Source organism: Hemitrygon akajei, chromosome 7, assembly GCF_048418815.1.
Source record: "Hemitrygon akajei chromosome 7, sHemAka1.3, whole genome shotgun sequence".
Classification (NCBI taxonomy): Eukaryota; Metazoa; Chordata; class Chondrichthyes; order Myliobatiformes; family Dasyatidae; genus Hemitrygon; species Hemitrygon akajei.
Genome location: NC_133130.1, coordinates 12436998 through 12463278, shown reverse-complemented (window position 1 = coordinate 12463278; position 26281 = coordinate 12436998). Strand labels below are relative to the sequence as shown.

At 41.2% G+C, this 26281-nt stretch overlaps 1 protein-coding gene across 1 annotated transcript in view; it reads left to right on the top strand.

Moving 5' to 3' along the window:
* The first annotated feature begins 2363 nt into the window (after positions 1–2363).
* The window catches only part of LOC140730226 (uncharacterized), a 36135-nt gene continuing 12217 nt past the window's right edge, over positions 2364–26281 (top strand). Inside the window, exons 1-2 of the mRNA XM_073050397.1 lie at positions 2364–2376; positions 5272–5358. The gene's annotated coding sequence lies outside the window, so the exon portion shown is untranslated. The remainder of the gene's footprint in view (positions 2377–5271; positions 5359–26281) is intronic.

Here is a 26281-nt window from a genome sequence, read left to right as displayed (position 1 = left end):
GCTCACAGGATAAGTGTTGCCTCACCTGGAAAGACTGTTTGGGACCCTGAATGTTAGTGAGGGAGGAGGTGTGGGGGCAGGTATGGTATTTGTTTTGTTTGCAAGGGTAAGTGCAAGGAGAGAGATCAATGGGGAGGGGGCAAATGGACAAGGGAGTCAGGTAGGGAGCGATCCCTGTGGAAAGTGGAATATAGGGTGGAGGGAAAGTCCTATTTGGTAATGGGATCCCTTTGAGATGGTGGAAGTTACGGAGTATTATGCACTGGACTTGGAGGCTAGTGGGTGGTAGGTGAGGACAAGAGGATTCATATCCCAATGTTATCGATCTATCTCTCAAACTATTTTCTTTGTATTTGCACAGCTTGCCTTCTTTTGTATTAGTGTTTGTCAGTCTTTGTTTGGGTGTAGTTTTTCACTGACTCTATTGTATTTAACTGGAATTGCCTGCAAGAAAAGGTACCTCAGGACACTGTATGGTAACGACTGTTCATTCATTTCTGTTGATGCTGTTGACCTGTTGTGTTTCTCCAGCATTTTCTGTGATGCTGATAATGGATTTCCAACATCAGCAAAATAACTTTCGTGTTTGTGGTATCATATATGTACTTTGATAATTATCTTACCTTGAACTTTAAAAATCAGATCAAAGATCCAAACTAAAGGTGTAGCCATGGGCACCTGCATGGGTCCTAGCTATGCCTGCCTTTTTGTCGGCCATGTGGAGCAATCTATGTTCCAAGCCTACACCGGTATCTGTCCTCCTCTTTTCTTACGTTATATCGATGACTGAATCGGCGCTGCTTCCTGCACACATGCTGAGCTCGTCAACTTCATTAACTTCGCCTGCAACTTTCACCCCGCCCTCAAATTCACCTGGTCTATTTCCGACACCTCCCTCCCCTTTCTAGATCTTTCTGTTTCTATCTTTGGAGACAGCCTATCCACCAATGTCTACTACAAACCTACAGACTCCCACAGCTACCTAGACTATTCCTCCTCCCACCCTGTCTCCTGCAAAAATGCTATCCCTTTCAATTCCTCCGCTGCATCTGCTCTCAGGATGAGGCCTTTCATTCTAGGACAAAGGAGATGTCTTCCTTTTTTAAAGAAAGGAGCTTCCTTTCGTCCACTATCAACTCTGCCCTCCATCGTGTCTCCCGTATTTCACGCACCTCTGCCCTAACCCTATCCTCCCACCAGGCCACCAGGGATAGAGTCCCCCTGGTCCTCACCTATCACCCTACAGATCCAATGCATAATCCTCCGTAACTTCTGCCACCTCCTACGGGATCCCACCACCAGCCACATCTTCCCCTCACCCCCACTCTCGGCTTTCCGCAGGGATCGCTCCCTACGTGACTCCCTTGTCCATTAATCACCCCCATCCCTCCCCACCGACCTCCCTCCAGGCACTTATCCCTGCAAACGGAAGAAGTGCTACACCTGCCCCCACACTTCTTCCCTCACCACCATCCCAGGCCCCAGACAGTCCTTTCAGGTGAGGCACCACTTCACCTGCAAGTCAGCTGGGGTGATATAGTGCATCCGGTGCTCCCGATGTGGCCATTTATACATTGGGGAGACCCGCCGCAGACTGGGAGACCATTTCGCCGAACACCTGCGCTCGGTCCTCCAGCAGTGGCGGAGTCTCCCTGTGGCCACACTCAATTCCACAGACCTCTCCCACTCCGATATGTCTGTCCATGGCCTCCTCTACCATCAAGATGAGGCCACACGCAGGTCGATGGAGCAATACCTTATCTCCAGCCTAGGTAGCCTCCTGCCTGCCAGCATGAACATTCAACTCACAGACCTCCGTTGATACCCCACTTACCCCATCCCTATCTAATATTTCAGTCTGGTTCTCTTTCTCTTTTTCCTGCCTCACTACAATCTCCCCCCCAGCCCTAACTTTCTTTCTCTTTTATTTCCCATAATTCTCCACCTTACCCCTAGCCCACTTCCCTCCAGCCTATCATTTCCCAGCTCTCTACTTCATCCCTCCCCCCACTTCTTATCCCCCCTTGACCATCCCATGTTACTTCACTCCTGATGAAGGGTTTCAACCCGAAACGTCGTCACTACTTCCTCCCAGGAGGTAGATGCTGTCTTGCCTGCTGAGTTCTGCCAGCATTTTGTGTTTTCAACGATATGTGAAGCGATAGCGAAGCTTTTGCGTGCTTTACAGGAAAACAGCAGCTCTAGTTTCTCTTTCGTCTTCTTTGCAGCAGGAATGAAAGTGGCCGTCTGCTATTGGCTAACAGAGGTGACATGACCCCAAAGGAATGTAACTGGCTCATATAAATCCAGGGCTCACTGAATGCACCAGCTGTTTTACTCTTGAATTGTCAGAGTTCTGTATCCAAGGAGAGTTTGGTAAGTAAGGGAAATCAGTGAGGTATGTTTGTTTGGAATTTATCATAGTAACTCAATTGATTAAATTAATTACCACAAGTTTTGCAAATGATAATGCTCTTGATGTGCCTTGCAAACCTTGGCAATGGGAAGATGGTACAGAAAGGAGTTGGGCTTTAAAAGGAACATGTTGGGAGGGATGGCCTACCTGGGGAAGCAACAGTGTCCGGACCTGTGGCTCAGAAGGGTAGGAAAAGGAAGAAGGCAGAAGTAATAGGAGTTCAAACAGGCGATTCTGTGGATGCAGGAAATAAACTCGGATGGTAGTTTGCCTCCCAGGTGCCAGGGTCTGGGATATTTCACATCGTGTCCAGGATATCCTGAAGTGGGAAGGAGAACAGCCAGAGGTCATGGTACATATTCGTACCAACGACATGGGTAGGAAAAGGGAAGAGGTCCTGAAAACAGACTACAGGCAGTTAGTAAGGAAGTTGAGAAGCAGGACCCCAAAGGTAGTAATGTCAGGATTATTACCTGTTCCACATAGTAGTGACTATAGGAATAGAGGAAGGTGGAGGATAAATGAGTAGCTGAGGGATTGGAGCAGGGGGCTGGGATTCAGATTTCTGGATCATTGGGACCTCTTTTGGGGCAGGTGTGACCTGTACAAAAAGGACAGGTTGCACATCAATTCAAGAGAGACCAATATCCTAGTGGGAAGAATATCCGAGTAGGGGAGATTCAAACAAGAGGACATGAGTTGAGACTTAGGGGGCAAAAGTTTAAGGGTAACATGAGGGGGAATTTCTTTACTCAGAGTGTGGTAGCTGTGTGGAATGAGCCAGTAGAAGTGGTAGAGGCAGGTTTGGTATTGTCATTGAAAGCAAAATTGAATAGGTATATGGACAGGAAAGGAATGGAGGGTTATGGGCTGAGTGCAGGTCTGTGGGACTAAGTAAGAGTTAAGCGTTCGTCATGAACTAGAAGGGCTGAGATGGCCTGTTTCCGTGCTTTAATTGTTATTTGCTTATATGGTTTAAACTAGAATTGCTGCGGGGATGGGAACCGAACTGAAGAGAGGGAGGAAGCAGCAGTGGGCTCACAAAGAGAGAAAACTTTTTAAAAATATATTTTTATTGAAGGAATGACACAATACAGAATACATAATGGATTATATTTTCCTCCATTTTGCTTTTATATATTGCCCCTAAACAAACCTCCCCTCACCTGCCCTCCCCGAACATACCATGGCAGCTAATATAGTTACAATACAACATTTCACAAATAGAAGTATGGACATTTCACAGCCATACCCCCACACTACTTCAAGACGAAGGCCCACACACTTCCATAACATGTCAGATAATCCAAAATACACTTATATTACAATTCATCAACCAGCCTGTGAGGTAAACCATATGTGTGTTAGAAGGGAGGCAATAGAGAAAACTTGGAGACAGTGTGAGAGGGAGAATAGGCAGGTGCTAGAGAAGGGATACACTCAGACCGATGGTTTGATACATGTTCAGCAGAGCTTTGTGGGCCAAAGGGCCTGTACTGTGCTGTAGGTTTTCTGTGTTTCTGTTTCTATATCGTTTCCTCAGAAATTTTTTTGTGATAGACCGCTTGAGGCTGAACAGAAATATAACTTCAGACTACTTAGGAATTAGGAAAAACAATAAATCAATTTTTATTGAATATAAATTATTTAATTGCAAAATGGTGCTAATGCTTTGCAATAGTTCACTCAGCTAAAAATATTTTGTTAATGCTTTCCATTGGTACTCAGTGTCTGAGGCTTCATGTTTAAGTGTTCAACAATAATCAGCCAGCATTGATGGATTCCACTTGCCCTGATACCGTTTCTCCATGACCGAAACATCCTGGTGAAACATTTCACCATGCTCATTACTGACAGCACCAAGATTTGCAGGGAAGAATTCTAAATGTGAATGCAGAAAATTAATCTTTAGTGACATGATGCACTTCATAGTTTTGTTTGCTTGAAGCATATTGTCAACCAGCTGCACGTAGCTTGGTTCTCTGTGGTTAAGAAGGCCTTCATCAACCATGGGATTCAGTTTCAGAGCTGAGAGGTAATGTTACAGCTATATAGGAACCTGATCAGACCCCACTCGGAGTACTGTGCTCAGTTCTGGTCACCTCACTACAGGAAGGGATGTGGAAACCATAGAAAGGGTGCAGAGGAGATTTACAAGGATGTTGCCTGGATTGCGGAGCATGCCTTATGAGAACAGGTTGAATGAACGCAGCCTTTTCTCCTTGGAGCAACAGAGGGTGAGAGGTGACCAGATAGAGGTGTATAAGGTGATGATGAGAGGCATTGATCTTGTGGATAGTCAGAGGCTTTTTCCCAGGGCTGAAATGTTCAGGGCTGAAGATTTCTGGCATTGGAAAGGGTCCAGAGAAGTTTCACAAGAATAACTGCAGGAATAAATGGGTTAACATGTGTGGCATGTTGGCATGTTTGATGGCTCTGGGCCAGTACTCCCATTTTAGCAGAATGGAGAGGGCGGATCTGATTGAGAGCTATGGTATATTTTAAGGCCAGGATACTGGATGTGGAAAGGATATTTCCTATAGTGGGTGGTGGGGTTTAGGACCAGAGGACAGAGGGTCAAATTATCAGCATGTTCTCTTAGAACATATGGGAGGAAATTCTTCAGCCAGAGGGTGGGGAATGTGTGGAATTCACTGCCACAGATGGCAGTGGAGGCCAAATCAGAGAGTAATTTAAAGCAGAGCTTGATAGGTTCTTGATTATTCAGGGTGTCAACATGTGACAGGTTGACAGGAGAATTGGGTTGAGAGTTAAGATAAGTCTGTCATGATCAAATGCCAGAGTAGACATGATGAGCTGAATGGCCTCATTCAACTCCTATGTTTGAAATGAAGGTGGGCTGACTGAAGAAGGAAGCATTTCAGGTGAAAGTTGGTGGAGCTGTGGAGAGTGAAGACGACAAAGGACAGATCAAGATTGAGGTGAGTAGGAAATGTGGGCAGGGAAATGGCAGATGAAGGTTAATCTGGGTAGGTGTTGGTGAGCTGTTGCACTTTGGGAGGTCAAAAGTCAGAAGAAATCACACTGTAACTGATATGACCCTGAGGTGCATTAATGTACGGGAGGAGGGAGGTCATGTGTACAAGCCTCAATGTGGTAATGCCAGTAGGTTGGCAAAGAAGGGATAAGGCATGCTAGTCTTCATTGATTAGGGTGAGAAGAGAAAGGTGGGAAGTGCTGCTACAGGCTCCCTACTTCCACAACACTTCCTGCTCTTCCACCTATCTTCATATCATCCACAAATTTGACCACAAAGCCGTCAATTCCATCATCCACATCATTGACATGTAATATGAATAGAATAGAGGTGTCCCAACACTGACCCCTGTGGAACACCACTAATCAACCCGAATAGGCCCACTGTATTTCCATTTTTGTCTCCTGTCAGTCAGCCGATCTTCAGTCCATGCTGGGGTCTTTCTTATAGAAACCTAGAAAATAGGTGCAGGAATAGACCATTTGGCCCTTTGAGCCTGCACCGCCATTCAGTATGATCATGGCTGATCATCCACCTCAGAACCCTGTACCTGCTTTCTCTCCATACCCCCTGATCCCATTAGCCACAGGGACCATATCTAACTCCCTCTTAAATATAGCCAATTAACTGGCCTCAACTGTTTCCTGTGGCAGAGAATTCCACAGATTCACCACTCTCTATGTGAATACGTTTTTCCTCATCTCGGTCCTAAAAGGCTTCCCCTTTATCCTTAAACTGTGACCCCTCATTCTGGACATCCCCAACATCGGGAACAATCTTCCTGCATCTAGCCTGTCCAATCCCTTCAGAATTTTATACGTTTCAATAAGATCCCCCCTCAATCTTCTAAATTCCAGCGAGTATAAGCCTAGTCGATCCAGTCTTTCTTCATATGAAGGTCCTGCCATCCCAGGAATCAATCTGGTGAACCTTCTTTGTACTCCCTCTATGGCAAGAATGTCTTTCCTCAGATTAGGGGACCAAAACTGCACACAATACTCCAGGTGTGGTCTCACCAAGGCCTTGTACAACTGCAGTAGAACTTACCTGCTCCTGTACTTGAATCCTCTTGCTATGAATGCCAATATACCATTTGCCTTTTTCACCGCCTGCTGTACCTGCATGCCCACTTTCAATGACTGGTGTACAATGACACCCAGGTCTCGTTGCATCTCCCCTTTTCCTAATCGGCCACCGTTCAGACAATAATCTGTTTTCCTGTTCTTGCCACCAAAGTGGATAACCTCACACTTATCACATTAAATTGCATCTGCCATGAATTTGCCCACTCACCTAACCTATCCAAGTCACCCTGCATCCACTTAGCATCCTCCTCACAGCTAATACTGCCGCCCAGCTTCGTGTCATTTGCAAACTTGGAGATGCTGCATTTAATTCCCTCGTCAAAATCATTAATATATATAGTAAACAACTGGGGTCCCAGCCCTGAGCCTTGCGGTACCCCACTAGACACTGCCTGCCATTCTGAAGAGGTCCCGTTTACTCCCACTCTTTGCTTCCTGTCTGTCAACAAATTCTCTATCCGCATCAATACCATACCCCCAGTACCGTGTGCTTTAAGTTTGCAAAATAATCTACTGTGTGAGACCTTGTCAAAAGCATTTTGAAAATCCAAATATACCACATCCATTGGTTCTTCCCTATTCACTCTACTAGTTACATCCTCAAAAAAATTCTATAAGATTCGTCAGACGTGACTTTCCTTTCACAAATCCATGCTGACTTTGTCCGATGATTTCACCGCTTTCCAAATGTGCTGTTATCACATCTTTGACAACTGACTCTAGCATTTTCCCCACCACCAATGTCAGGCGGACCGGTCTATAATTCCCCAGTTTCTCTCTCCCTCCTTTTTTAAAAAGTGGGGTTACATTAGCCACCCTCCAATCCTCAGGAACTAATCCAGAATCTAAAGAGTTTTGAAAAATTATCACTAATGCATCCACTATTTCTTTGGTGACTTACTTAAGCACTCTGGGATGCAGACTATCTGGCCCTGGGGATTTATCTGCCTTTAATCCCTTCAATTTACCTCACACCACTTCCCTACTAACATGTATTTCAGAATCAGAATCAGAATCAGACTTTAATCGCCAAGTACCTATGCACATACAAGGAATTTACTTCCGGCAGATGTTGTCTCTCTGCTCCTAACAATAATAATGATAAATATAAATGAAAATATAGATTATACATACAGGTAGTGCAATCCAAGTAATAGTTAGCCGACAGTTAACCGGCAGTTAACTGTTTAGCAAAGTGACCGCAGTAGGGAAAAAACTTCTCCAATGCCTATTAGTCTTAGTCTGGAGGGATCTGAAGTGCCTACCTTTCTCTCAGTTTCTCCATCTCACTAGACCCTCGGTCCCCTTCTATTTCCGGAAGATTCTTTATGTCTTCCTTAGTGAAGTCAGAACCAAAGTAGTTATTCAATTGGTCTGCCATGTCTTTGTTCCCTTTGATCAATTCACCTGTTTCTGACTGTAAAGGACCTACATTTGTCTTAACCAATCTTTTCTTTTCACATATCTATAAAAGCTTTTACAATCAGTTTTTATGTTCCCTGCCAGCTTTCTCTCATAATCTTATTTCCCTTTCCTAATTAAGCCCTTTGTCCTCCTCTGCTGAACTCTGAATTTTTCCCAGTCCTCAGGTGTGCTGTTTTTTCTAGCTAATTTGTATGTTTCTTCTTTGGAATTGATACTATCCCTATTTCCCCTTGTAAGCCACAGATGCACTACCTTCCCTGGTTTATTCTTTTGCCAAACTGGGATGAACAATTGTTGTAGTTCATCCATGCAATCTTTAAATGCTTGCCATTGCATATCCAGTGTCAACCCTTTAAGTATCATTTGCCAGTCTATCTTAGCTAATTCACATCTCATACCTTTAAAGTTACCCTTCTTTAAGTTCAGAACCTTTGTTTCTGAATTAACTATGTCACCCTTCATCTAAATGAAGAATTCCACCATATTATGGTCACTCTTACTCAAGGGGCATCGCACGACAAGATTGCTAACTAACCCTTCCTCATTGCTCAATACCCAGTCTAGAATGGCCTGCTCTCTAGTTGGTTCCTCGACATGTTAGTTCAGAAAACCATCCCGCATACATTCCAAGAAATCCTCTTCCTCAGCACCCTTACCAATTTGGTTCACCCAATCTATATGTAGATTGAAGTCACCCATTATAACTACTGTTCCTTTATTGCATGCATTTCTAATTTCCTGTTTATTGCCATCCCCAACCTCACTACTACAGTTAGGTGGCCTGTAAACAACTCCCACCAGTGTTTTCTGTCCCTTAGTGTTATGCAGCTCTACCCATATCTATTCCACATTGTCCAAGCTAATGCCCTTCCTTTCTATTGCGTTAATCTCCTCTCTAACCAGCAACGCTACCCCACCTCCTTTTCTTTCTTGTCTATCCCTCCTGAATATTGAATATCCCTAGATGTTGAGCTCCCATCATTGGTCACCCTGGAGCCATGTCTCTGTGATCCCAACTAGATCATATTCATTAATAACTATCTGCACATTCAATTCATCCACCTTGTTATGAATGCTCCTTGCGTTGACACACAAAGCCTTCAGGCTTGTTTTTACAACACTCTTTGACCTTATACAATTATGTTGAAAAGTAGCCCTTTTTGATTTTTACTCTGGATTTGCCTGCCTGCCACTTTTACTTTTCACCTTACTACTTTTTGCTTCTACCCTCATTTTACACCCCTCTCTCTCTCTGCACTTGTTCCCATCCCCCTGCCACATTAGTTTAAATCCTCCTGAACAGCAGTAGCAAACGCTCCCCCAGGACATTGTTTCCAGTCCAGCCCAGGTGCAGACCGTCCTGTTTATACCGGTCCCACCTCCCCCAGAGCTGGTTCCAATGCCCCAGAAATTTGAATCCCTCCTACTTGCACCATTTTTCAAGCCACGTATTCATCTGAAATATCCTCCTATTTCTACTCTGACTAGCACGTGGCACTGGTAGTAATCCAGAGATGATTACCTTTGTGGTCCTACTTTTTAGTTTATCTCCTAACTCCCTAAATTCACCCTGTAGGACCTCATCCCATTTTTTACCTATATCGTTGGTACCTATGTGCACCACGACCGCTGGCTGTTCACCCTCCCACTCCAGAATGCCCTGCAGCCATTCAGAGACATCCTTGACCCTTGCACCAGGGAGGCAACATACCATCCTGGAGTCTCGTTTGTGGCTGCAGAAACGCCTATCTATTCCCCTTACAATTAAATCCCCTATCACTATAGCTCTCCCACTCCTTTTCCTTCCCTCCTGTGCTGCAGAGCCACCCATGGTGCCATGAACTCGGCTGCTGCTGCCTTCCCCTGATGAGACATCTCCCCCAACAGTATCCAAACAGTATATCTGTTTAGGAAGGAGATGACCTCAGGGGACTCCTGCACTACCTGCCTACTGCTACGCTGTCTAGTGGCCACCCATTCCCTTTCTGCCTGTGTAGCCTTTACCTGTGATGTGGCCAACTCACTGAACGTGCTCTTCATAACTTACTCAGCATCGCGGATACTCCAGTATGAATCCAATCGCAGCTCCAGCCGCTCAATGCGGTCTGCCAAAAGCTGCAGCTGGACGCACTTCCTGCACACGTAGTCGTCAGGGACACTGGAAGTATCCCTGATTTCCCACATGTTGCAGGATGAACAAACCACAGGACCGATCTCAGCTGTCATGACCTACCCAATACGTTGCCTCAACTTTTGAAACGTTCTCCTTTTAAAGGAACTTACCCAGCCTTACCTCACTTGGAGTGAAGCTCGTCCTCAGCCTCTGCTCACCAAAGCCCCTGGAGACAAAGCCTTCCTACTCTGTTGCCCGCTCCTTCAAACTGCTCTCTTTTAAATACTCCCGCTGCCTCACGGTCCAACTTACATGCGCTTGCGCAGTCGTGCCCGTTAAACTGTCTAAGAAAATGTAATACCATTGGCTCTTGTCGTGTTTAGCAGCCTCATATGTGGAACCATGTCAAAGGCTTTCTGACTTCTAAACAAACAACATCTACTGACTCTCTTCTGTCTGTCCTGCCTGTCGTTTTCTTAAAGATTTCCAGCAGATTTGTCAGGCAAGATTTCCCCAAAAGAAATATTAATTTTTACCCTATTTTATCCTGTGCCTGTAAGTATCTTGAAAGCTCATCCTTCATTTTGGACCCCAACATCTTCCCAAACACTGAAGTCAGGCTATCTGGACAATAATTTCATGAATTTTGCTTCACTCACTTTTGCAAAATGGAGTGACATTTGCAATTTTACAATCTTCTAGGAACATTCCATTGTCTAATGTTTCTTGAAAGATCTTTACTAATGCCTCAACAATCTCTTCAGCCACCTCTTTCAGAAACTTGGGATGTTGTTCATCAGATCCATGTGATTATCTACTTTCAGACCTTTCAGCTTTCCAAGCACCAGCTTAGTAACTGCAATCACTTCTGCCCCCTGACCCTCTCGAATTTCTATCATATTGCTGGTGACTTCCATTGTGAAGACTCAATCAAAATACTAATTACATTCATCCACTCTTTCTTTGTCCCCAATAACTCTGTCAGCGTAATTTTACAATGGTCTGATATTCACTCTCAACTCACTTTTACTCTTCATATATCTGAAATAACATTTGGTATCCTCTTTTATATTACTGGCGAGTTTACCTCCATATTTCATCTCTTCTCTCCTTATTGTTGTTTTAGTTGCCTTGTGTTGGTTTTTTAACATTTTCCCAATTGTCTAAATTCCCATCAATATTTTTTATATTATATTTTTCCCTCTACTTTGCTTTTATGCTGTCTTTGACTTCCCTGTCAGCCTCAGATTCATCCTCTCTTTCAAGTTCCTAGTCATATTTGAGATGTATCTATCCTGCACCTTCCAAATTACTCCAGAAAATACAGCTGTTGCTGTTCTGCTGTCACCCACAGAGAGTTCTCTCTGGAAAGTGGAGAGGGGTGGGGTGGGGTGGGAGAGAGAAAGCAGCTTTGTTGGAGATGGCAGAAGTTGTGGAGAATGATGTATTGGGTACGGAGGTTAATGGACACACATACACCTCTCCACATCTACTTTATTTAGACCTTTCAATATTCAAAGCTTTCAATGAGATCCTACCCTCATCCTTCTCCGCTCCAGTGAGTGCAGGCCCAGAGCCATCAAATGCTTTTCATACATCAACACTTCCCTTCCCAGAATCACTCTCAGAAACCTCTATCATGTTTTGTAGCTTCAAAACATTAAACTAATTCAAAGGAAGACACAGGAGTCTGAAATGTGGGTCTAGATTCGAGTATTATTTTAAGCGAGGCACTCATATATCACGTGGTAGCGTGATGATGTATGCATTTCATGGATTTTACATTATCACCCATAATTAATTATTTAAATGAACAGGATTGCTCAATCAATCAATACATATACAAGATTACTTAAATATTAAGTATTTTTAATTATTTTTATTAAATATTTTATTTTATTAAATTTATTTATTATTTTATTAAATATTAAGTATCTACTTTTTGCGAAGGCTGAGGGAAGTCCATCTCCCACCCCCCATCCACATCACATTCTACAGGGGTTGTATTGAGAGCATCCTGAGCAGCTGCATCACTGCCTGGTTCTGAAATTGCACCATCTTGGATCACAAGACCCTGCAGCGGGTAGTGAGGTCAGCTGAGAAGATCATCGGGGTCTCTCTTCCCACCATCAAGGACATTTACACTACGCACTGTATCCGCGAAGGAAACAACATTATGAAGGACCCCATGCACCCCTCATACAATCTCTTCTCCCTCCTGCCATCTGGGAAAAGGCTCCGAAGCATTTGGGCTCTGACGACCAGACTATGTAACAGTTTCTTCCCTCAAGCTATCAGACTCCTCAATATCCGAAGCCTAGACTGACACCTTGCCCTAATGTCCTGTTTATTATTTATTGTAATGTCTGCACTGTTTTTGTGCACTTTATGCAGTCCAGTGTAAATCTGTTGTCTAGTGTAGCTTTCTCTGTGTTTTTTTAATTATGTAGTTCAGTCTAGTTTTTTGTACTGTGTCACGTAAACCATAGTCCTGAAAAACGTTGTCTCATTTTTACTATGCACTGTACCAGCAGTGAAAGTCGAAATGACAATAAAAGTTGACTTGACTTGATATTAAATACACAACACTCCTCCTTGCATGGCTATAAAATCCAATTGAATAGAGAATGCATCTCAACTAGGTACACACTCTATAATACAACTACCATACAGACATCCACAGCATAGTGCATTTTAAATTGTCCTATTCGGACCTAAAGATTTAATTGCTCTGGATGACTTTTTACTCCTGTGGGATACTATCCTGTGAGAAGGAGAATCACTTGGCAGGTGAGACTTGTGGCTGTGAAACAATCTCAGGTGCTGGTTCTTTCTCTGTGGTGGCTGTCTTCTAGTTTCTGCATCTTGACCTTGGGAAAGTGCACTTAGTTCACTGAAGTATTCTGGTATTAATCCATCTCGATCTGATCTCTCCACTTTGTTTCCTCATCTACAACATCAAGTCATTAAATCCTCTGTGCTCATCTCTCCATTGACTCTTTTCATTTTGTCTTACCATTCATCCAGCTGGGCTTTGGTCTTTGCATCTACTTTTACAAGAAGCTTTCCTTTTCCAGTTGAAGTTCATGCTATAATCTTCATGCAATCTTTATACTCAGAAAAGCCAAATGCTTGCAACTTTCCTGAAGCACCTTCAAATCTCTTCCTGCTTAAAACCTTATTTCTCAAGTAACTGCCTGATTAATATATCAGAAGATTTCTCAGTTGTTACCTCTAGAAATTATTGTAGTTCAGCCACTGCTTTCATCACTTTCATGATTCCTCTGAGCGGTATGCTCCTTCCTTGGACCAATATGCTTTCCAACTAGAGGCAGAGGTTGGCCTGTTTGCCCCCTGTTGTTCATAGAGTTTGACATGGAGACATCCAGTACCTTCCATAATTCCTGCCAGTTGACATTATTGTAGGTGATGTGGCATGAAAATGGTGGCTGGATCTGCAATCAAGTTGTAGTTGTCTCTGCCAATCACATTCCCCACAATGCTGGTCCTCCTGTTTATACCATATAGTAACTCAATGTGGCTTGTAGCTGTTGTGTTTCACTGTTACGAATGTCATTCTCACAGGATTTGCCTTTACTCTAATATAAGTATATGGAAGTGTTGAATAAAAGGTCTCCAAGTCTGATCAAATTTAATAGAAGGGTCATATATAACACTTCTAATTTTTTCTAAGTTTAAACATAATGTAGTTTGAGAGAACCAATGAAATGTAGTGGGAGGATTAATTTCCTTCCAATTCAACAAAATCGATCTTTTGGCCATTAATGTGAGAAATTCAATCATCCGATACGCTGAAGAGGTTAAATGGTGTGGTTCTATCAGTGGTAAACCAAAGATTGCCATAATAGGATGAGATTGTAAATCAATATTCAAAACAGTTGAAATAATATCAAAGATATCTTCCCATTTTTTTTAAAGCGGAACATGACCAAAACATATGAGTTAAAGAAGCGGTCTGGGAAGGACATCTATCACAAACTGGACTTGTATGAGAATAATAACGAACTAATTTATCCTTAGACATGTGGGCCCTATGAACTACTTTGAACTGTATCAAGGAATGTTTAGCACATATAGAAGATGAATTAACTAATTGGAATTTTTTTCCCATTTTTCGATAGGTAAGGTAAGCTTAAGTTCCCTTCCCCAATCATTTTTAATGTTATTAGATGCATCTGAACGAATTTTCGTAATTATGTTGTCGATAGATGATGTTGCACCTTTCTGAGAAGGATTTAAATCTAAGATTTTTTCCAGACTATCTGTAGCATATGAGTTCAGGAAAGTAGGAAGGATAGTATTTTAAAAGTTTCTAACCTGTAAATACCAAAAAAAATGAGATCTAGGTAAATTATATTTGCTAGACAATTGCTCAAATGACATGAAAAATTATCCAAAAATAAATCACAAAATCATAAAATACCTTTAGTTTTCCAAATCCTATAGGCTTGCTCTATAGTAGATGGATAGAAAAAATAGTCAAATATAATAGGACTTGCTAGAATAAATTGATTCAGCCCAAAAACTTTCTGAAATTGAAACCATATTCATAAGGTATATTTAACTATTGGATTATCTAATTGTTTATACAATTTAGAAAGAACAAAGGGAAGCAAAGTCCCTAGAATAGAACCCACTGAAAACCCTTGTACTGAGTTATATTCAAGGTTTACAAATGAGGGCTTAAAGTTGTATCCAAGTCCCATAACCAAAATTTCAAATAGCAAATATTAATAGCCCAATAAAAATCTAAAATTTGGCAATGCCAGACCACCCTCCTTTTTAGACTTCTGTAAATATTTTTTGCCTATCCTTGGATTTCTATTCTGCCAAATATAAGAAGAGATTTTAGAATCAACACTGTCGATCAAAGATTTCGGAATAAAAATTAGTACCATTAAGCATTAATCCGGCCTATCAATGACAAAGAAATTGGGGACCAATTAGTGAATAACTGTTTAATCTCATCAATGAAAGGTAAAAAGTTAACCTTAAATAAATCTTTGTTTTTTTTGGTAATTTTGACTCTTAAATATATAAAATGGTCGGTAACCAATTTGAAAGGTAAACGTCCATATATTGGGACGTGTGTATTTTGAGGAAATAATTCGCTCTTATTAAGGTTCAGTTTGTAACCTGAAAAGTTACTAAACTGAGCCAACAAAGATAGAACTGCAGGAATAGATTCCTCAGGATTAGAGATAACACAGTAATAAATTGTCTGCATATAATGATAGTTTATGTATCTCACTCCTACGGGTAATACCAAAAGTATTAGATGATTCCCAAATAGCAATTGCTAAAGTTTCCAGAGCAATATCAAATAGTAATGGACTAAAAGGACAAACTTACCTGGAACCCCGAAATAAACAAGAAAAGGGAGATCTTTGATTGCTAGTGATAACCAAAGCTACTGGGGTATGATATATCAATTTAACCCAAGATATAAATGTCAAACTAAAATTAAATTTCTCAAATACAGTAAATAAATATGGCCATTCAACTGTCAAATGCTTTCTCAGCATCTAATGAAATGACACATTCTGGAATACTACATGAAGGAGTGTAAACAATATTCATTAATCTCCTAATGTTAAGAGTACCGGTTTTTAATGAATCCAGTTTGATCCACAGAAATCATTCAAGGTAATACATCCTCTAACCTAGTCGCCAATATCTTAGAAAAAATCTTGGAATCTACATTCAACAAAGATATCGGTCGATATGATGCACATTCGGTGGGATCTTTATTCTTTTTTAATATTAAGGAAATAGAAGCCCTATAAAAAGATTATGGTAATTTACCCAATTTAATTGCTTCTTTAAAAACTCTACCTAACCAAGGAGAGAGAGAAGAAGAAAAGCATTAAAAAAATTCTACTGTATAACCGTCTGGACCTGGTGCTTTACCAGAATTCATTGAATGAATGGCGCCCTGTATTTCTTCATCTGTAATGGGAGTTTGTTTCTAATATTAAATGTTCTTCAGGTGATAATTTCGGAAATTCAATTTCCTTAAGAAATCGTGCATAATATTAGAATCATTAGGAAAATCAGAATTATATAAAGTGGTATAAGAATCTTGAAAATATCTGTTTATTTCATCATGATTAACTGTAAAATTACCAGCTTGTTTACGAATCTTAATAATTTGGCATTTAATTGAGGCAGTTTTCAGTTGATTAGCTAATAATTTACCCAATTTATCACAATGTATGTAATAGTCACATCTGGTTTTTGTTAATTGGTTTGCAATCAAAGATGTAAGTAATAAATAATAAGTAATTCCATTTGAAGCTCGACTCTCTGTTTATAAATCTCCTTGTAAGTTCTCAGTTAAATATCTGCATGTTTCAGTTCAGTATCTCTGAAATGCCTTTCAAGCTCATTTTGTGGAATGACTGAAACAGCTGAATCAGTGTCAAATTCCATTTTAATTACTTTGCTGTTTACTTCTGGTGTAAGCCATATTGTTTGTCCATAATTAATTTTCACATTGTAATCCTCAAGTGTACCCAGTTCTGTTTCACTCTCATCATTATCAGATCCTTCATTAACAGTATGTAAATTAGTGCTCTTTTTGAAACTGCAACTTGAGTTTTTAGTTTTTTCTCTTCCCTGTCTAGTTGACTTATTTTTGTCTGTCCAACATTCTCTTTGTATGTGTCCTACTTTGTTGCATTTTCTGAAAGTTTCGCCCTTGTATCTGCATTGGTCTGGAGCCCCTGCTACAATGGTAATTCATTTTGTTTGGCCAGGCCAGTTTCTGTTTAGATGTTGCAATTTTGTTCATGCTCCCTTTTATTCCCCACTGTAACTCAGGTTCCGTCCATACTGGAACGGATAGTTTTGAAAACGCCGGTTTCACGTAAAAACGATAGGCATTCACACCAAGCATTTTTGAAAATACCTCCATCCACATTAAAACAGTATTTGGGTGAATCTCCTCCTACTGGGCATGCACAGGACACATCTACTGAAAACAAGCCACCAACATCCTTGCAGTGAGGATTGTTAATGCTATTGGGGGGGTTGTTTAAACTAATTTACAGGGGGATGGGAACCAGAGTGACAGAGATAGTGGAGTGGAGATGAAAATAAATGATGTTAAAGTTTCATGGAAAGTCACAAATTGAAGGGTTGTGTGTGGTTGTAATAATCTTCTGAGGTGTATCTATTTGAATGTGAGGAGTACTGTGGGGAAGGCTAACAAGCGTGAGGCCATGGATTAACACATGGAATTATGACATTGTAGCCATTAGTGAAACTTGGCTACAGAAGGGGCAGGACTGGCAGCTTAATGTTCCAGGGTTCCGATGTTTCAAATGTGATAGAGGCAAGAGGGATGAAGGGTTGGGGTGGGGGGGGGGGGGAGATGTCAGGGAAAATGTTACAGCAGTGCTCAGGCAGGACAGATTAGAGGGCTTGTCTACCAAGGCCATATGGGTGGAGATGAGAAACAGGAAAGGTATGACCACGTTAATGGGGTTGTATTATAGACCACCCAATAGTCAGTGAGAATTGGAGGAGCAAATCTGCAGAGATAGCAGGCAACTGCAGGAGATGTGATGAGGATGTTAGGAGAATTCAGGGTGACTTTGATAGGCTGGGTGAGTGGGCAGATACTTGGCAGATGGCGTTTAATGTGAATAAGTGTGAGGTTATCCACTTTGGGAGTAAGAACAGGAAGGCAGATTATTATCTGAATGGTGTAGAGTTGGGTAAGGGAGAAATACAAAGAGATCTCGGAGTCCTTGTTCATCAGTCACTGAAAGTAAATGAGCAAGTGCAGCAGGCAGTGAAGAAGGCTAATGGAATGTTGGCCTTTATTACAAAGGGAATTGAGTACAAGAGCAAGGAAATCCTTTTACATTCGTACAGAGCCCTGGTGAGACCACACCTGGAATATTGTGTACAGTTTTGGTCTCCAGGGTTAAGGAAGGACATCCTGGCTGTAGAGGAAGTGCAGCGTAGATTCCTGAGGTTAATTCCTGGGATGTCTGGACTGTCTTACGCAGAGAGGTTAGAGAGACTGGGCTTGTACACGCTGGAATTAAGGAGATTGAGAGGGGATCTGATTGAAACATATAAGATTTTTAAGGGATTGGACAAGATAGAGGCAGGAAATATGTTCCAGATGCTGGGGGAGTCCAGTACCAGAGGGCATGGTTTGAGAATAAGGGGTAGGTCATTTAGGACAGAGTTAAGGAAAAACTTCTCCCAGAGAGTTGTGGGGGTCTGGAATGCTCTGCCTCGGAAGGTAGTGGAGGCCAATTCTCTGGATGCTTTCAAGAAGGAGCTAGATAGGTATCATGGATAGGAGAATCAAGGGATATGGGGACAAGGCAGGAACCGGGTATTGATAGTAATTGATCAGCCATGATCTCAAAATGGCGGTGCAGGCTCGAAGGGCCGAATGGTCTACTTCTGCACCTATTGTCTATTGTCTATTGACATAAAGTTGTGAAAGCAGGGGATTTTAATTTTCCACATTGATTGGGACTCCCATACTGTTAAAGTTCTAGATAGGGTACAGTTTGTAAAATGTGTTCAGGAAAGTTTTTAAAATCAATATATAGAGATACCGAATAGAGAGGATGCAATACTAGATCTCCTATTAGAAAACGAGTTAGGACAGGTGATGGAAGTGTGTGTAGGGGAACACTTCGGTTCCAGTGATCATAACACTGTTAGTTTCAACTTAATCATGGATAAAGATAGATCTGGTCCTCAGGTTAAGGTTCTAAACTGGAAAAAGGCCAAATTTGAAGAAATGAGAAAGGATCTAAAAAGCGTGGATTGGGACAGGTTGTTCTCTGTCGTTGGTAAGTGGGAGACCTTTAAAGGAGAAATTTTGAGAGTGTAGATTTTGTATGTTCCTGTCAGAATTAAAGTTAAAGTGGGTAAGTATAAGGAACCTTGGTTCTCTGGGGATATTAGAACTCTGATAAAGAAGAAGAGAGAGAGGTATGACATGTATAGGAAACAGGGAGCAAATAGGGTACTTGAAGAGTATAGAAAGTGCAAAAAACTACTTAAGAAAGAAATCAGGAGGGCTAAAAGAAGACATGAGGTAGCTTTGACAGTCATGGTGAAGGAAAATCCAAAGAGCTTCTACAGGTATATTAAGAGCAAAAGGATAATAAGGGATAAAATTGGTCCTCTTGAAGATCAGGGTGGTCGGCTATGTATGGAACCAAAAGAAATGGGAGAGATCTTAAATGTGTTTTTTGCATCTGTATTTACTAAGGAAACTGGCATGGAGTCAATGGAAATGAAGCAAACAAGTAGTGAGGTCATGGAACCTATACAGATTGAAGAGGAGGAGGTGCTTGTTATCTTGAGGCAAATCAGAGTAGATAAATCCCCAGGACCTGACAGGGTATTCCCTTGGACCTTGAAGGAGACTAGTGTTGAAATTGCAGGGGCCCTGGCAGACATATTTAAAATGTCAGTATCTATGGGTGAGGTGCCGGAGGATTGGAGGATTGCAGGATAGCTCATGTTGTTCCGTTGTTTAAAAAAGGCTCAAAAAGTAATCCAGGAAATTATAGGCTGGTAAGTTTGACATCTGTAATAGGTAAATTATTGGAAGGAGAACTAAGAGATAGGATCTACAAGTATTTGGATAGACAGGGACTTATTAGGGAGAATCAACACGGCTTTGTGCATGGTAGGTCATGTTTAACAAATCTATTAGATTACCAGGAAAGTGGATGAAGGGAAGGCAGTGGATGTTGTCTACGTGGACTTCAGTAAGGCCTTTGACAAGGTCCCGCATGGGTGGTTAGTTAAGAAGATTCAGTCGCTAGGTATACATGGTGAGGTAGTAAATTGGATTAGACATTGGCTCAATGGGAGAAGTCAGAGATTGGTAGTGGAGGACTGTTTCTCTGAATGGAGGCCTGTGACTAGTGGTGTGCCTCAGGAATCAGTGCTGGGTCCATTGTTATTTGTCATCCATATCAATGATCTGGATGATGATGTGGCAAATTGGATCAGCAAATTTGCTGATGATACAAAGATTGGAAGTGTAGTGGACAGTGAGGAAGGTTTTCAAAGCTTGCAGAGGGATCTGGACCAGTTGGAAAAATGGGCTGAAAGATGGCAGATGGAGTTTAATACAGACAAGTGTGAGGTATTGCACTTTGGAAGGAAAAACCAAGGTAGAACATACAATGTAAATGGTAGGACATTAAGGAGCGCAGTAGAACAGAGGGATCTAGGAATACAGATACAGAATTCCTTAAAAATGGTGTCATGGGTAGATAGGGCAGTAAGGAGAGCTTTTGGTACATTGGGCTTTATAAATCAAAGTATTGAGTATAAGAGTTGGAATGTTATGGTGAAGTTGTATAAGGCATTGGTGAGGCCAAAGTTTGAGTATTGTGTGCAGTTTTGGTCACCAAATTACAGGAAGGATATTAATAATGTTGAAAGGGTGCAGAGAAGAATGTGGAGAGACTTGATCGAGGTATATAAAATTATGTGGGTATAGATAGAGTGAATGCAAGCAGACTTTTTCCACTGAGGCTAGGGGAGAAAAATAAACAGAGGACATGGGTTAAGGGTGAAGGGGGAAAAGTTTAAAGAGAACATTATGGGGGGGTTTCTTTACACAGAGAGTGGTGGCAGTGTGGAATGAGTTGCCAGATGAAGTGGTAAATGTGTTTCACTTTTGACATTTAAGAAAAATTTGGACAGGTACATGGATGAGAGGTGTTTGGAGGGATATGGGCCAGGTACAGGTCAGTGGGACCAGGCCGAAAAATAGTTTGGCACAGCCAAGAAGAGCCAAAAGGCCTGTTTCTGTGCTGTAATGTTCTATGGTTCTATGGTTTGATGTCAAATCTCACTGTGAAATTGTGCATTTGTGCAGTTACAGTGTAGAAAAACTTAAAAGGAAATTGCCAAATGATGGACAGCTGTTGGCTCTCGTGCAGTAGGACTTAAAACTAAAAAAAAGCAAATACTGGAGCGTATGGAGGCAACCAGCAGGGAGTTCATGGACAGTATGACCTAGCTGATGACAAACATTGAAAAACTGACTAACTCTGTTGCATTAATAAAGCACCTTGTTAAATGTATAAAACATGTCTGCATCCGTGTTATCTTGTATTTCCATACAATGTTACATTAGGCTGTTACACCTCTATTGTCAGAGAAGTACTTGCATAAATTGGTAAACCACGTTCACACAATCAAGGACAGAAAACAGGGCAAAGTGAGTACACTTATTTATTCAGTAAGTTATGGGTCAAAGTATTTGGTGAATACATTTCTAACTCTTCTGGCTTCAGTCTTGTTGCCGTCTGCTCTGAAATTGTGAGGTTGTGTGGCGGGTTGCATTCAAGAAAACAATGAAATGCCACGCTACCACCACAATCTGTTCTGGCATGTCAAGACAGCATTTTTAGAAATCTCCGTTTACCCTGTCCACACTGCTCTGCCCAATCGGCCTTTTCAGATTTACATACTCTGGAGGGCATTTTAGAAAAGTTTTGTTTTTGGGGGAGGAAAATTGCCATTTCTGTGTGGATGGAGGGTCAAAACAAAGAGAAAAAGCTTTGGTTATGGATTTATCTGGTTAAGTGTGGACATAGCCTCAGTTTGTCTCTGCCTGAGGTTTCCATTGAAACAGATATTTCAACTGCTCTTCTAACTGAAGCACAACTTACATTTAGAAGTTATTTTTGAATGCCTTCTTGTAAGATTCCATGATCTAAACAATCTCCTAATTGCATCATTGAGCCCATAATTGGGCTGACAATGCTCGGGCAATCTCTTCAATTCCACCACATTAGCTGAAATGTATTTCCCTTACTTTGGTTTCCACTTCTGAAACCTGAAGTGTTTGGCTTTGGTTTTCATTGTTCCTGCATCACTTCTACAATAGATTAGATTAGATTAGATGAGATTATGCAATATTTGCAGTATGTGCTGCTTTGGTTAGAGCAGTCAAACTTTGAAGCAAACTATATGCCTGGAATCTCAATGTACTTAGCAAAATTGGTTCTTGTTTCTTCTTGGTTACTTAATTTACTACAAAATATTGTTGAATTTGTTCAGTACATGACACTCAGTAATCTGTTGTGTAATCAAACATGCCAATCTTTCTGTTGTAGCCAGCCATTTTTGTTTTTGTTATGATTATCACCTGGTACTCACTCTTTATGAGCCTGTGAGTCCTTCCTTTCCCATAATGAACTGATGAATTCTTCTGTTTTCTGACTTTTTTTAAAACTCAGTCATGTCTTCCCTTCTGAAGAATATATGCCGCATTGCTATTTGTTAACTTGACAGTCTGCACATGCTGGGCTGTGTATTTTACTCTAAATTCCTTGCTGCATTTTTTTTTAGTTTAAATGTCTCACTGCACATTAACAGGTCATGTAACCGTGTCAAGTTCCTTTTAAAAATACTTTGCCACCATTGTTATGTTTTGTAACTTTGGAACTTTAAACTAATTCAAAAGAAGACATGCATGTCCAAAATGTGGGTCTAACTTCAAGTTTTAATTTAAACAAGGTACTCACATATCATGAGGTAACGTGATGATGTAGGCAATTCATGTATTTATACGTATAACCCATGGTAAATTAATTCAATAAACAAGGTGGCTTAATCAACATAAATATTGTGGCAAGCACTTGGTCCATAATGATAAATGAGAAAGCTTTTAACTCAATAACAGTTTTATTGTGATACACAAAACAGACCACCCACCATGACCCAGAGTGTGAACCCAACCAGTCTCATACAGACGGGGGAGGTGACCATCACACACCCTGGTTACAGTCAGGGTGACCCACAAATACACAAGCAAATACAGTAACTGTATAACTCAAGCTAATATGTAACAATAAATGAACTGGAACTTCCCACCATAATCCCACAAAAGCATTTTAACACAAGAACAATAAACAATACTGGTCATTGGAAATGTATACAGTGGCATGCAAAAGTTTGGGCACCCCTGGTCAAAATTTCTGTTACTGTGAATAGTTAAGTGAGCAGAAGATGAACTGATCTCCAAAAGTCATAAAGTTAAAAATGAAACATCCTTTTCAACAGTTTAAGCAAGATTATTATTGTATCATTGATAGTGTATTATTCTTGTTTTGTACAATTTTAGAGTTGAAAAGGGAAAGGAGCACCATGCAAAAGTTTGGGCACCCCAAGAGATTTGAGCTCTCAGATAACTTTTACAAAGGTTTCAGACCTTAATTAGCTTGTTAGGCTATGGCTTGTTCACAGTCAGTGTTAGGAAAGGCCAGGTGATGCAAATTTCAAAGCTTTATAAATACCCTGACTTCTCAAACCTTGTCCCAACAATCAGCACCCATGGGCTCCTCTAAGCAGCTGCCTAGCACTCTGAAAATTAAAATAAATGATGCCCACAAAGCAGGAGAAGGCTATAAGAAGATAGCAAAGCATTTTCAGATAGCCGTTTCCTCAGTTCGTAATGTAGTTAAGAAAAGGCAGTTAACAGGAACGGTTTAGGTCAAGTTGAAGTCTGGAAGACCAAGAAAACTTTCCGAGAGAACTGCTCATAGGATTGCTAGAAAGGCAAATTAAAACACCCATTTGACTGCAAAAGGCCTTCAGGAAGACTTAGCAGACTCTGGAGTGGTGGTGCACTGTTCTACCATGCAACAACACCTGCACAAATATGACCTTCATGGAAGAGTCATCAGAAGAAAACCTTTCCTGAGTCCACGCCACAAAATTCAGCGCCAGAAGTTTGCAAAGGAACATCTAAATAAGATTGATGCATTTTAACTTCCATCAGTCCACAGGACAAGAAAGAAGTCCTGTGGACTGATGGAAGTTAAAATAGAACTTTTTGGCCACAATGAGCAAATGTATGTTTGGAGAAAAAGGGTGCAGAATTTCATGAAAAGAACACCTCTCCAACTGTTAAGCACAGGGGTGGATCGACCATGCTTTGGGCTTGTGTTGCAGCCAGTGGCATGGGGAACATTTCACTGGTAGAGGGAAGAATGAATTCAATTAAATACCAGCAAATTCCGGAAGCAAACATCACACCATCTGTAAAAAAGCTGAAGATGACTTCCACAACAGGATAATGATCCTAAACACACCTCAAAATCCACAATGGACTACCTCAAGAGGCACAAGCTGAAGGTTCTGCCATGACCTTCACAGTCCCCCGACCTAAACATCATCGAAAATCTGTGGATAGACCTCAAAAGAGTAGTGCATGCAAGACAGCCCAAGAATCTCACAGAACTTGAAGCCATTTGCAAGGAAGAATGGGCAAAAATCCCCCAAACAAAAATTGAAAGATTCTTAGTTGGCTACAGAAAGCGTTTAGAAGCTGTGATACTTGCCAAAGGGGATGTTACTAAGTACTGACCATGCAGGGTGCCCAAACTTTTGCTTCGGGCCCCTTTCCTTTTTTGTTATTTTGAAACTGTAAGAGATGGAAATAAAAAAGTAATGTTGCATAAAATATTAAAGAAATGTGTCATCTTTAACTTTATGCCTTTTCAAAATCAGGTATTCTTTTACTTGCTTAGCTATTCACAGTAACAGAAATTTTGACCAGGGTGCCCAACTTTTGCATGCCGCTGTATGTGTGTGTATATATATCTATATAGCCTTCTTGTTTATTGAAATAATACGTAGAATGCTCCAAGTGTGGTCTGACCAAACCTTATAAAGATTCAGCATTCCATCATTGCTTTTACATTCTAGTCTTCTCAAATTGAATGCCAACATCGCATTTCCCTTCCTTCCCACCAAATCAATCTGCAAGTTAACCTTTAAGGAATCCTGCACAAGGACTCTCAAGTCTCTTTGCACATCTGAGGTTTGAAATTTCACCCTGTTTAGACAATAGTCGATGCCTTTATTCCCTCTACCGAAGTGCATGAGGATCACTTCCCTAGACTATATTCTATCAGGCACTTCTTTGTCTATCCTACTAATCTGTCAAGTCCTTCTGCAGACTCCCTGCTTCCATAACATTAACTGCCCCTCCATCTATGTTTGCATGATCTGCAAACTTGACCACAAAGCAACCAATTTCATCAAACAAATCATTGACATATAACATGAAACAAATCAGTCCCAACACTGACCCACGTAGAACACCACTAGTCACTGGCACTCAACCAGGAAAGAATTGCTTCACTTCTGCTGTCTGCCTCGTTACAGTCAGCGAGGCTTCTATCAATGCTGGTATCTTTCCTGTCACACCATGAACTTTTCTCATGTTTAGCAGCCTCATGTGGGGCCCGTTTACCAGCTGGTTGAGATCCCACTAAGCTTTGATAGGATTCCTCACTGTCCACTACACTCAGCTCTTTAGTTTTGGACTGAGGGGATGGTTGTTATCATGACACCATGTCACTGAGTATCTCCAAGGACACACAGGAAATCAAAATCAAAGTCAAATTTGAGTTAATATTCAAGTGCACAGGTGCTCATTGAAATCTTACTTGTAGCAGCATCACAGGAATACAGCACCACATAAGCATTATTCACAAGAAAAGCAAAAAATTAACAAGAATTACACACAGGTTTTTTCAGAAAAGGAAACATTAGAACCAAGAGAAACAAGAAACAAGTCTATTTCTGCGTCATCGTGATGACTTCTTCTCTGTAGGCTGCCTCATTATTGTTTGAGATGAGGCCAATCACTGTAGTATCATCTGGAAATTTAATTAGCAGATTGAGCTGTGGGTAGTGACAGTTATGGGTATACAAAGAGTAAATGAAGGGACTTAGTACATACCCCTGGGGTACCTGTATTGAGGGGCAGAGGTTAAAAGCCAGCAATCTGACAAGAAGTCCAGCATCCAGCTGCGCAAGGCAGGATGAAGGCAAAGGTCTCTGAGCTTCTTGTTGAGCCTGGGGGGAATTAGGGTGTTGAATGCTGAACTGTAGTCCAAGAACAGCTTTTTAAGTATATAAAGGGTAAAAGAGAGTGCAGGGTGGATATAGGACCAATACAAAATTACGCTGGAGATATTTTAATGCGAGATGCAGAGATGATAGAGGACCTGAATGCGTATTTTGTATCAGTCTTCACAGTGGAAGACGTCTGCTGTATACTGGACATTCAATTAAAGAGTGTCAGGGAAGTGAAGTTTGCGCAGTGAGGAGAAGAAGATGGCGGTGCGACGCAGCGTGCGCAGCCTCTCTAGAGAATGGATATCTGTTTTGTGTAAGTAGGGATCTGTGCACAATCCTGA